This window comes from Stomoxys calcitrans, chromosome 4, assembly GCF_963082655.1.
Source record: "Stomoxys calcitrans chromosome 4, idStoCalc2.1, whole genome shotgun sequence".
NCBI lineage: Eukaryota > Metazoa > Arthropoda > Insecta > Diptera > Muscidae > Stomoxys > Stomoxys calcitrans.
The window spans coordinates 91,279,641-91,289,980 of NC_081555.1; positions in this window are offsets into that span (position 1 = coordinate 91,279,641).

Consider the following 10,340-nt stretch of genomic DNA (forward strand, 5'->3'; position numbering starts at 1 on the left):
AATGCTACTTCTTATGCCGCTTTTCGAAAATTATCAACGGGAACGCTGCGGTCATTTCTTTAAGGAATAGCAGGAAGACATTTCTCAGCAATGAATGCTCTATATGACAGTTATACCAAAATGTGGATCTATTTGGCCCATTTGTAATCTCAACCGATCTGCACTAATAAGAAGTATTAACGCAAAATTTCAAGTACCTAGCTTTACTCCTTCGAAAGTTAGCGAGCTTTCAACAGACGGACATGGGTAAATCGACTCAAAATGCCAAGCCGATCAAGAATTTATATACTTTTTTGGGTCTCAGATCTATATTTCGATGTGTTACAAACGGAATAACGCAATTAGTAAACACCTTCCTATGGGGGAGGGTATAAAAATTAAAATTTTTGTATTAAAATACATACTTTCAATACAATACCATAGGATGCGGGGTATACTACCCTAGACATTCCATTGTAACACTTCGAACCATTGATCTGATATCCCATGAAGTACATATATTCTTGATCGGCTCGACACTCTGAGTTAATCTAGGCATGTCCGTCCGTCCATCGGTCGGTCTGTCTGTCGAAATCACCATAGCGTACGAACAAATGAAGATAACCGTTTGAAATTTTGCACAAATACTTCTTACGGATGTAGGTAGTTGGGCATTGCAAACCATATCGGTTCAGATTTGGCTCCCATATAAAACGATCTCCAGATTTGATTTGTTCAGCCCCTGGAAGTTGCAACTGCTATCCGATTTGGCTGAAATTTTGCACATAATGTTTTGGTTTAAGTTCCAAATGCCGTGCCAAGTACAGTCTAGAAAGATCTTTAACCTGATATAGCTCCCATATAAACCGATCTCCCGATTTGACATCTTGACCTCCTGGAAGCCGCAATTGTTATCTCATTTGACTGAAATTTTGTGCGGAATGCTTCGTTACAGCTTCCAACTACCGTACCAAGTACAGTATAAATCGGTCAAAATACAACAAATATTGCCCATGAACAGAGTACAGTCCGATTCAAATTTAAGCTCAATAATAAGGGGCATCCTTTTTATAGCCGAGACCCATCGGCGGCCGCAGTGGGACACCTCTTTGGAGAGAAGTTTTTACATGGCATAGTACCTCACAAATTTTGTCAGCATTAGGAGGGGAAAACCACCGCTATTTCTTCTGATGGTTCCGCCAGGATTCGAACCCAGGCGTTCAGCGTCATAGACGGACATGCAAACTTCTGCGCTACGATGGCCTCCCTATAAATCATTCTATAACCTGATATACATATGTAGCTCCCATATAAACAGACTTCACGATTTTAAATCTTGAGCCCCTGGAAGGCTCAATTATTATCCAATTTAACAGAAATTGGGCACCGACTGTTTCGTTGTGACTTCCAACAACTGTGTCAAGAACGGTTCAAATCGGTATATAACCTGATGCAGTTGCCATAAAAGCCGATCTCCCGATTAGTCTTCTGCGACCCCTAGAAGCTTCAATTTGTGTCTAATTTGGCTGAAATTTGGTACATAAAATTCACATATGTCTTTGCAAAATTTTACCCATGAACATTCGACTAAGGAAAGGCAAATTTCTCACACATCAATAAGTGAGGTCCGATTCAAGTTTAAGCTCAATGATAAGCAGCCTCCTTTTTATAGTCGAGTCCGAACGGCGTGCCGCAGTGCGACACCTCTTTGGGGAGAAGTTTTTACATGGCAAAGCACCCTAGGAGGGGATAACCACCTCACAAATGTTGCCAGCATAAGGAGGGGAAAACCACCGCTGAAAATTTTTTCCTGATAGTCTCGCCAGGATTCGAACCCAGGCGTTCAGCGTCATAAGCGGACATGCTAACCTCTGCCCTACGGTGTGTGTCTTTAACTATGTTAATTTGTTGAAATTTTCTACAGAATCCATGGTGTTGGGTTCCCAAGATTCGGCCCGGCCGAACTTAGCACATTTTTACTTGTTTACAAAATACTTAGTAGCTGAACATTCAAAACACTGATATTGATTGGAACTGATATTTTTCCAACTTTATACACAATTTAACTCGTGGTTTTATCTCCTGCAATGCTACGAAAAATGTGTACGTAACAGGGCCAGCTAAGAGCCATGTTGGCCTAAATGCCTGCCCATAAAACACCAAACTGTTTGCACTGCATGTTAATCATTCGCCTCACTGTTGTTCAGTGTACCATTTAATTGGAATTTATAAGACCCTATTTGAAATCCCCCATTTACATAACATTTTATGCTGCCACAACTTGACCTGAGGTAAAGTGTTATAAAATAGTGGGATATTAAAACACTGGGGCTTCTTCGTACTCATGCGGAAATGTTGGCTGTTGTCTCAAGATAATCGCGTGAGATACATGTCCAAATATTTATGTTACACCTTTTATTTTTTTTTTATAGAATTTAAAAATAACTTGAAAGAAACAACTAATCATCACGGTAATAAATGAGCCTATTTGTTTTCAAAAAGCAACACTCAGAGAAAAATTAAAAAAACAAGTAAAAGCGTGCTAAGTTCGGCCGGGCTGAATCTTTTATACCTTCCACCATGGATCGCATTTGTCGAGTTCTATGCAAACAACGAATATTGAATAAGAACTGTTATGCTATTGGAGCTATATCAAGTTATAGTCCGATTCGGACCATAAATGAATGCTGAACATTGTAAAAGACATTGTGCGATATTTCAGTTCATTCGGATAAGAATTGCGCCTTGTAGGGGCTGAAGCAAGAAGCAAAATCGGGAGATGGGTTTACATGGGAGCTGTATCAATCTATTGATCGATTCAGACCATATTAGACACGTATGTTGAAGGTCATGAGAGAAGCCGTTGTAGAAAATTTCTCCAAATTGGATGAGAATTGCGACCTCTAGGGGCTCAAGAAGTCAAAATCCCAGATCGGTTTATATGGCCGCTATATCAGCTTATGTACCGATTTGCGCTATACTTAGCACAGTTATTAGAAGTCCTAACAAAACACTTCATGCAAAATTTCAGCCAAATCGGATGAGAATTACGCCCTCTATTGGCTCAAGAATCAAAATCCAAGATCGGTTTATATGACAGCTAACCAAATTACCGATTTGAATCATATTAAACACAGTTCTTGGAAGTGATACCGGAACACTACGTGCAAAATTTCAGTCAAATCGGACGAGAATTCCGCCCTCTAGAGGCTCAAGAAGTCAAAACCCAAGATAGGTTTATTTGGCAGCTATATAAAAACATGGACCGATTTGGCCCATTTACAATCACAACCGACCTACTCTAATAAAAAGTATTTGTGCAAAATTTCAAGCTCCTGGCTTTACTCCTTCGAAAGTTAGCGTGCTTTCGACAGACAGACGGATAGACGGACATGGCTAGATCGACTTAAAATGACATGACGATCAAGAATATATATACTTTATGGAGTCTCAGACGCATAACTCGAAATTGGTATACCCCATCATACCAAAACGACATATGCAAAATTTCAACCAAATTGGATAAAAATTACACCCTCTAAAAGCTCAAGAAGTCTAATCGGGAGATCGGTTTATATAGCGGCTATAACAGGTTATGGACTGATATGGTCTAAAATAGTCCATAACCTAACTCAGTTGTTGAAAGTCATTCCTCAACGATGTGTGCAAAATTTCAGCCAAATCGGATAAGAAATGCGCCCTCTAGAAGCTCAAGAAGTCTAATTGGGAGATCGGTTTATATGGCAGATATATCAGTTTATGAATTTATACTTAGCACAGTTGTTGGAAGTGGTCCCAAAACACCACGTGCAAAATTTCAGCCAAATCGGATAAGAATTACGCCCTCTAGAAGCTCAAGAAGTCTAATCGGAAGTTATATGGCGGCTATATAAGGCTATGTACTAATTTAAACCATACTTAGCACAGTTGTTGGAAGTCATTCCTCAACGATATAAGCAAAATTTCAGCCAAATCGGATAAGAATTGCGCCCTCTAGAGGCGCAAGAATTCAAGACCCAGGATCGGTTTATATAGCCGCTATATAAAAACATGGACCGATTTAGCCCATATAAAATCCCGACCGACCTACACTAATAAGAAGTATTTGTGTGCAAATTCAAGCATTACTCCTTCAAAAGTTAGCGTGCATTTCACAGACAGACGGACGGACTTTCTGTGGTGGAGGGTATAAAAATGTCTTTTAGGGAGGGTATAAAAATGTCTATTAGGTTGGGTCCATTTGTGATGGTTGTCATAATCGTAATCTACAACAATATATAAGAAGAACAAGAAACCATTTGGTCTATCAAAATAGAGCTTCCAATTTTTGACTAAATATTTGGAAGTTTTATTAACATGGGACCAAAACTCCAATTTTGCCGTTTAAAAGCACTCGACGATATTGATATCATGGAACGGTCACCTGAGTACTAACTGTGGCCTTTGAAAGTATCGAAATACGATCACTGAAAGTGGGTATGGCAGTAAATGACGATAAGACAAAATGGATGGTGACAACTCCGACAACGAACAGTGGGATAGAACTGAAAAAAAAAACTAGTAAAAAATATGCCAAGTGCGAACTTTGAATGGTTAGAGTGAAAAATTTCAAGGTCCGGTTGTACGGTCGCCTTTTGGCAGGTCCCTTAAGTTGGTCACCTCGGTATTTCGAAAAATTTTTGGGGCTGCCAAATTTTCATTTGTGGTCTGATTTCCATTTTTTTCTTCTTTTGAATAGTACTCAAAAATCCCTACAAAAAAGTCCGCTTGAGGTCTACAATATCTTGTCTTGTTTCGGGGATATTCGACTTTTAATTTTTTTCCTTGCATATTTGACCGAGACCTGCTTCGTATTTTGCGACTTACGAAGACATTTGTGGTTCGACTTTCATTTATATGCATGATTTGGATTCGTGACAAAATTTACTACGACTTCTAGGAGACATATAGAGTGAAAAAAATCTAAACCCAAATGTGGGATGACTTCCAGTATATATAACTTGATAACTGAATAATAAGATGTGGACGCTTTCGCAGCAAAGTCTTTGTGAAATTTGTCACGAATCCAAATCATGCATAAAAATGAAAATCAAACCACAAATGCCTTCGTAAGTTGCAAAATACAAAGCAGGTCTCGGTCACAACTGCAATGAAAAACAAGAAAGAGCGTGCTAAGTTCGGACGGGCCGAATCATTTATACCCTCCACCGTGGATAGCATTTGTCGAGTTCTTTCTCTTCTCTTCTGGCAGACAAAGAATAATGAATAAGAACTGTTATGCTATTGGAGCTATATCAAGTTATAGTCCGATTCGGACTATAAATGAATTGAATGCTGAACATTGTAGAAGTTATTGTGTAATCAGTCCATCCAGATAAGAATTGCGCCTTGTAGGGGCTCAAGAAACAAAATCGGCAGATCGGTTTATATGGGAGCTATACCAAGCTATTGATCGATTCAGACCATATTGGAGACGTATGTTGATGGTCATGAGAGAAGCCATTCTACAAAATTTCTGCAAAATCGGATGACAATTGCGCCCTCTAGAGGCTTAAGAAGTTAAGATCCCAGATCGGTTTATATGGCAGCTATATCAGGTTATGTACCGATTTGCGCCATACTTCGCACAGTCATTGAAAGTCATAACAAAACACCTCGTGCAAAATTACAGCCAAATCGGATAAGAAATGCGCCCTCTTAAAGCTGAAAAAGTCAAGACCCATGATCGGTTTATATGAGAGCTATATCAGGTTTTGTGCCGATTTGCGCCATACTAAGCACAGTTCTTGGAAGACATAACAAAACACCTCATGTACAATTTTAGCCAAATCGGATGAGAGTTGCGCCCTCTAGCGGCTCACGAAGTCAAGATTAGGTTATGAACCGATTTGAACCATACTTGGCACAGTGGTTGAAAGTCATAGCAAAACACTTCGTGCAAAATTACAGTCAAATCGGATAAGAATTCCGCCCTCTAGAAGCTGAAGAAGTCAAGACCCATGATCGGTTTATATGGGAGCTATATCAGGTTATAAACCGATTTTGACAATACTTAGCACAGTTGTTGGAAGTGATACCAAAACACCACGTCCAAAATTTCAGTCAAATCTGATGAGAATTGCGCCCTCTAGAGGCTCAAGAAGTCAAGATCTCAGATCGGTTTATATGGCAGCTATATCAAAACATGGACCGATTTGGCCCATTTACTATGCCAACCGACCTACACTAATAAAAAGCATTTGTGCAAAATTTCAGGCGCCTAGCTCTACTCCTTCGAAAGTTAGTTAGACAGACGGATGGACAGACGTACGGACGGATGGACGGACATGGCTAGATCGACTTAAAATGTCATGACGATCAAGAATATATGGGATCTTAGACGCATATTTCGAGGTGTTACAAACAGAATGAAGAAATTAGTATACCCCCATCTTATGGTGAAGGGTATAAAAATTCGAATATCCCCGAAATAAGACGAGATATTGTAAACCTCAAGCGGACTTATTTGTAGGGATTTATCGGACTGCAAGCGAAGATTTGGCCGCCCCAACAAATTTTCGAAAAACTAAGGTGACCAATTTTAAAGGCCTCCTAAAAGGCGCCCTGCCCTCGGAGGCCGCCGTAGCGCAGAGATTAGCATGTCCGCCTATGACGCTGAACGCCTGGGTTCGAGTCCTAGCGAGACCATCAGAAAAAATTTTCAGCGATGGTTTTTCCCCGCCTAATGCTGGCAACATTTGTGAGGTACTGTGCCATGTAAAACTTCTCTCCAAAGAGGTGTCGTACTGCGGCACGCCGTTCGGACTTGGCTATAAAAAGGAGGCCCCTTATAATTGAGCTTAAATTTAAATCGGACTGTACTCATTGATATGTGAGAAGTTTGCCCCTGTTCCTTAGTGGAATGTTCATGGGAAAAAATTGCAATTTGCCCTCTTAGGGCCTTGATATTTTGCACACGATCTCCCTAACAATTCAACTCTAACCATTAAAACTTTCAAAGAGATATCTCTACCCTTTCTCAGACAGCTAATTTTTTACCAGTTTTTTTTCTATTTTCTCCCACCGTGCTACTACGCACATAGCACATAAATTTTAAGTTAATCAATTATTTCATTTTGTTATTGGAAGAATGTCCGCGTATATCAATGGGTTTTTGTTTTTATTTCGAATAAATTATTAAATAATTTTGTGACAAATTTAAAAAAAGCTCAAAAACAAATTAATCAATTTTGGAAAAAATGATAATATATTTGATCGGAAGACCATCATGTGGACGTGTTATTACCACAATGTTGAACTCTTGTGCAGCTAACTACCATGTTTTTGTTTGCTGAGACGAAGTCTATTAACTCAATCTATTATCGGTCGTTTCCTTGTGAATGCTATATTCCCCGATCGTTGCACAGTGGGATGGGAAAAAATAGGAGGAATCCTCTCGCTATGAACGAACAAAAATATCTTTACAAAAATACAGCTGGGATGTTAACCAGATTATATGCCAAGTTTTAGGGCCCTAGAATGCTCTTTGGTATATTGGTATGACTTCAAATATGGTAATTTCGGCTCTTAACAATGTGAAATCCGCATTTGTCGACTGATTGATTCTTTATTTGGTAGTGCTTGAAAGCCGACTATCCAGTTAAAATACAAAGGTTAAACATTTTTTTTCGAGTGTAATCTTTATTATATATGAAAAACTACCTTCTTATAAGTATGAAGATTTTTCAAAAACACAAAAAAAAAACGCTTGCCATAGAAAATAAACTGTTCACCGTTTGTATTTTCATACATTCTTTAAACAAAATATACACAACAGCGAGCGCAAACTTAAAGTAAACAAATTATTTGCCGCCAACATTACGCTGGAAAAATATCGACTTTTGTTCCATTTAACACCGCCGTTAACGACTGAAAGCAGCGAATATTATCTACTTGTGCCAGCCAGCCAGCTAGCAGTGGCAGCGGCACCCGCTACATAATAAATGAATGGAAGGAGATTTCAAATCAATACGATTTCATTCCATTTGATGATTCAAATACAATTTTCCACCAGACTCAACTATGCAATTCGGAGGTGAAAAGTCTATATACTCGTACATATTGTACATATCTACATACATTCGTACAAGTACATTAGCCTAAACACACGCAGTAACGAACGGATGGTTAATACAGTCTACTGGAAAAACTTCTAGTGAAGCTGTGAAAATTTTTTGTGAAGAAAATTCGAGGTGCTGCGGCCGCCTGCCTCAATAGACGTCAAGTTAGTTGCTGGCGGAATATCGAACGGTTAAGATCGTATTTTGTAAAAATTTAAATTGTGCAAACGGGGTTCAATATGAATACATCCTCGCCGCGTTTACAAAATCGTGCTCGCATCGCTCCAGTACCGGAAACAATACGATATCCTTCAACCGATATACGCTCGCACACTGTTACCATTACCAATCCGGGAGAGCCCTCACGCACCTATCAAGGATTAAAGACGTGTAGGTTTTAACGAATATCCTTATCGCACAATGCTTTAACTAGTTCATACAAAGAAATTTAGTGAATAATGAAGTGCGTAGTTGCCGTATTATTACAAAAATCTTTAAACATCTATGTAATACAAAAGTGCAAACTATACCAGCGGTAAAATTCCGGAGTATAAAATTGATTCTAAAAGGCCTTATTATGGCGACACAATATATACCAAATATTCCTTGTAAATGAAAGTTCAAGGAATCGGGCCCGCTCCGCTGCACCTTCTTTAACTCTCTAATATCTTTTCAGGGTGCAGACTGAACGCGAATATTGAATTCGTGCCATTGTAGCCTATGACGCTGAACGCGTTCGAATCCTAGCGAGAACATCGGACAAAGCGGTGTTTATCCCCTTTTAATGTTGGCGACATTTGCGAGGTACAATGCCATGCATGGTCATTTAAAAAACTTTCCCCAAAGAGGTGTCGCATTGCGAGCCGCCGTTCGGACTCGTCAGAAAAAATTTTCAGCGATGGTTTTTCCCCGCCTAATGCTGGCAACATTTGTGAGGTACTGTGCCATGTAAAACTTCTCTCCAAAGAGGTGTCGTACTGCGGCACGCCGTTCGGACTTGGCTATAAAAAGGAGGCCCCTTATAATTGAGCTTAAATTTAAATCGGACTGTACTCATTGATATGTGAGAAGTTTGCCCCTGTTCCTTAGTGGAATGTTCATGGGAAAAAATTGCAATTTGCCCTCTTAGGGCCTTGATATTTTGCACACGATCTCCCTAACAATTCAACTCTAACCATTAAAACTTTCAAAGAGATATCTCTACCCTTTCTCAGACAGCTAATTTTTTACCAGTTTTTTTTCTATTTTCTCCCACCGTGCTACTACGCACATAGCACATAAATTTTAAGTTAATCAATTATTTCATTTTGTTATTGGAAGAATGTCCGCGTATATCAATGGGTTTTTGTTTTTATTTCGAATAAATTATTAAATAATTTTGTGACAAATTTAAAAAAAGCTCAAAAACAAATTAATCAATTTTGGAAAAAATGATAATATATTTGATCGGAAGACCATCATGTGGACGTGTTATTACCACAATGTTGAACTCTTGTGCAGCTAACTACCATGTTTTTGTTTGCTGAGACGAAGTCTATTAACTCAATCTATTATCGGTCGTTTCCTTGTGAATGCTATATTCCCCGATCGTTGCACAGTGGGATGGGAAAAAATAGGAGGAATCCTCTCGCTATGAACGAACAAAAATATCTTTACAAAAATACAGCTGGGATGTTAACCAGATTATATGCCAAGTTTTAGGGCCCTAGAATGCTCTTTGGTATATTGGTATGACTTCAAATATGGTAATTTCGGCTCTTAACAATGTGAAATCCGCATTTGTCGACTGATTGATTCTTTATTTGGTAGTGCTTGAAAGCCGACTATCCAGTTAAAATACAAAGGTTAAACATTTTTTTTCGAGTGTAATCTTTATTATATATGAAAAACTACCTTCTTATAAGTATGAAGATTTTTCAAAAACACAAAAAAAAAACGCTTGTCATAGAAAATAAACTGTTCACCGTTTGTATTTTCATACATTCTTTAAACAAAATATACACAACAGCGAGCGCAAACTTAAAGTAAACAAATTATTTGCCGCCAACATTACGCTGGAAAAATATCGACTTTTGTTCCATTTAACACCGCCGTTAACGACTGAAAGCAGCGAATATTATCTACTTGTGCCAGCCAGCCAGCTAGCAGTGGCAGCGGCACCCGCTACATAATAAATGAATGGAAGGAGATTTCAAATCAATACGATTTCATTCCATTTGATGATTCAAATACAATTTTCCACCAGACTCAACTATGCAATTC